At 28.6% G+C, this 3,736-nt stretch overlaps 1 long non-coding RNA gene across 2 annotated transcripts; it reads right to left on the bottom strand.

The window, feature by feature from the left end:
* Positions 1–275: 275 nt before the first annotated feature.
* Positions 276–1,979, bottom strand: LOC114381986. Of its 2 annotated transcripts, XR_003660128.1 has the most exons (3): positions 1,187–1,979; positions 974–1,067; positions 276–763 (listed from the first exon to the last, which is right to left on the bottom strand). It is a non-coding gene; the product is annotated as an uncharacterized LOC114381986 (long non-coding RNA). The 2 variants fall into 2 exon arrangements; XR_003660127.1 differs by having other exon boundaries at positions 974–1,978.
* Between the last annotated feature and the right edge of the window lie 1,757 nt (positions 1,980–3,736).

Genomic DNA, 3,736 nt, shown 5'->3' on the forward strand with positions numbered 1-3,736 from the left:
TTACTTCTACATCCTATAAGTGGGTCCATTCACTAGAACTTTTGTCAGCATTAAAATCCCCTTTGACATGTTTTAGTGCCAGGTATAGCAATATTGGAAACAAATTATGTGAAATAAAACAAAGCCATGTTAGAAATGACTTTGAAGGATTGCTTTTTTGAGCAACTGTTAGGTAAACTCATACAATTGAAGTATTGAGAATGAAAGTAATACATATAAGGAAAGAGAATCATAGGATGTACATTAAGGCATTATTAAAAAATGCAAAAACTATATTCATGAAGGGACAAAAATATGATAGAGACCAACTTTGTTTTAAAGAGAGAACATTGTATTGGGTCAAAATAGTTTAATACATCAACATGGACAATATTTGACACTTGAGGAACAACCTCTTCTATCCAATAACTATCCTTAGACCAAAAAGTTAAAGAAGCCAAGGCATCAAACTCTTTGTTGCCCATTCTTCTCGCACATAACAAACTCAGTGAGCCATTTTGATGCATAATTTAGCCATTGAAAGTAACATATAATCACATCAAAATAAATAAGATTGTGCGCAAACCTCTTTTTCCAAGCCTGTGAAACCTCTTAACAATTTCTCTCATAAATAACATGAAATGCAAAGTAGTAGTCATCTCAATACTCCATCTCAGTGCTAGGGCCTCAAGCTTCCTATATACTGTAAGAATGTGGAAGGAAATGAGTAGTTGCAACCAAAATTTGGCCTTCATGATATCTGAATATGACTCTAGGTCTTGTGCTGACAATGATCATAAAAACAAATAAGGAGATGAAGTTTAGTAATTATTTACTCTAGCAATTTTTGTATGGAAAGCAATTAGAATGCTCTGTTCGGTGTTCCAACAAAAAAAGCACAATTCTCTAAGGATTAGTTATATTCTAAGCCAAATGTATATGAAATGAAAGATGTTTTAAATGGGGAAGGGAAAACTTGATTCTTAGACCAAACCTTGCTATTTTTAAACGGAGAAGGAAATGATGTTTCTTCATCTGACACAAAACATGTTGGCAAAGAGAAGAGGGAGGGGCAAAGGCAGAAATTCCTGCAGAAGTTGAAAAGAAAAAAAAAAAAAAGAAACTTGAGATAAAAAAGGACAAAGGAAGAATAAAAAAAATGAAGGAAGAAATGTGCTAGTATAGATTTAGATTTGTCTCTACAAACCTCCACAATAAAACATATATGATTTTGTCTTCTTGTGAAGTTGGTAAAATGAAAATAAAATATTAGAAACATAAGTGACATTGTGATACAAACACTTCTAATACAAATCAGCAAACATAGTATGTAATCAAATCAATGGTGTTAGAAGGACCTGGACATGTACATACTAATAAGAAAGGTCCTATATAAGAATGCTCCAAAACTATTTTCTGCATAATAACTAAATCTTTCTTCTTAGGTAGACTCAATAAAATAAAGCTAAATCATATATCAAACGCATATCTTGCAAATTTTGCAAAATCAAAACAAAAACATTAACATCAATTTCACAAAATAAAAATGCATCTTGAAAATAAGAGAAACAAAGAAAAGAAAACCCTCATCTTGAAAAAGGCTTTATAGTTTCAAATGAAAAATGATCCAATGAAGCTTTTTTGATGTGAGCCCATGTTCTTGCTAGGTTAATAGCTTTTCGATAGGTGCGGTCTTCGTTGAGACCTATAGAAAAGAAGAGAGAGGTTTTGGATTTAACCAAGCTGGGGATTTCTCTAAAAGAATTTTAAAAATAGGAGAAATGAAGAGGAGAGGATGAGAAGCATGTTGATCGATTTATTTTCTCAAACCGCTAGCTGAGGAGGTCGGAAATGGAATTGGAGCCGATAATCGAAAAGTTTCTACGTTGAGAGCTTTTTGGGAAGAAGAAAGGGGATACTTGAAAAAGAGGAAGGAACTTGTGAGTGTATCTCTTGCAATTTGAATTTCAAATTTCAAATTGATACACACACCAATAGACAAAATACTTTTGTTTTGGAGTTTATCAACTGGTGTGTGTATTACTCTTTTTGTTGCATCTGGTTTCCATGTTGTGTTGTTCAAATGGACCAAGAATGCATTGGATTGCAATTGTTGTGAGAAAGCCCAATAGATGAGGTGGTTAAGTTGGTAACCTTGAAGTTACTGCATGAAGAAGTAAAATAGTTACAATCCTTTTTTTCTCTAATGCATGAAATTTTGACACGTGTCTTTTTTTTCCTATTGAAGCAATTTTTGGATCCTTAAATGTTACTATTATAAATATAGAATGTTGCATGCAAAACTAATTAAAACTAATTAACTAGTGCTTTTCAAATACCATTAGAACAGTTCTGCAAACATCCAAAACGAGGTTGTATTTGTATAGAACATTGGTCAAAATATTTAACGGCAACGTTCTAGCTAATTTGTTTAAGTTTATTTTTAAAATAAGTATTTTTAAATAAAAGAAACAGTTTTATGTTTTTGATGTGTTTATCTAAAGTGTTTTTACTTAAAATAAAGAATTTTATACTTTTTTAAGAACCAAATTGTATATGTTTCTTTAGAAATATTTTTATGAAATTATTTTTGTTAATTTAAATAATTATCGTATTCTATCATGCAGAATCATTGTAAAATTTGAAATAATTTCACAATAAACATAACCTCATCCAGTCAACATAATATATAAGAAGTTTAAATATAGATTTTTTCTGAAATATAATCGTATTTTGTGTTGGTCCTAAAATGTTTTTACTTGACTTTTGTCCCTATAAAATTTCTTTTATTTGATTTTGATTCTTGTTATTTTATTTTAATCATTTTAATAAAATCTAGATAATTTTCTTTTAGTCTTCACCAAATATTTTCAAGGGGATTAATTTAAAATGAAAAAAATATTATTAGAATTAAAATGGAAGATAAATATATTAGAAGAGTTAAAATAAAATAATAAGGATCAAAATAAAAAATTATAAACTAAAAGTCAAGAAAAAAAATTTAGGGACAAAATAAATAAATTATATTTTATAGACTTAAAACATATTTAAACTTATAAATTTTTTAAAATATATCTAATTTACAATATAGAATTACTTAGAGTACATTCATAAATTACTAGCAAATCTCTTGCCTTCATATTCAAAAAAGAGTCCACACAAACACATATTTAAAAGAAATATCAATCATTTTTGTCCCTTATAGTGTTTTTGTTAATACAAATTAATTCTTTCGTCAATTTTTGACACTATCAGGATCAATTTTAACTGAGGTGATATCTCTTATAATTTTTCCCATTTCATAAATTGACCAAATTAGTGCAATAAACTAATAAAAAAAACCTAAAATACACTAATTTGGTTCTTTCTAAACTTAAAGGGCCTAATTGAAACCTAAAATACATATAAGATAAGAGGCGAATATTATATTTTAGCAAAAAAAAAAAAAATCTCACCACAACAAAATTATTAATTAGTGTTAGCCAATAATTGATGTTAATAAACAAAAACTGACACGAAATAAAATTTAGTATTGGCCATAATTTCAACGTTAAAATACCGAAAGCAAAAGTTGTATGTCTATTTATTGTACATTGATATTAATTTGCATAGGCCTAACAGACACAAAAGTTGAAAATAAAAGAATAAGCAGACACAAAAGTCGGAACAAACGGTTTTAAGGTATTACCAGTGTAACAAATAGCAAAAAGTTAGAAAGTTTATTTAGGTCAAAAAAATTGAGGCGATACATACATAC

The sequence above is a fragment of the Glycine soja genome, chromosome 13, assembly GCF_004193775.1.
Source record: "Glycine soja cultivar W05 chromosome 13, ASM419377v2, whole genome shotgun sequence".
Classification (NCBI taxonomy): domain Eukaryota; kingdom Viridiplantae; phylum Streptophyta; class Magnoliopsida; order Fabales; family Fabaceae; genus Glycine; species Glycine soja.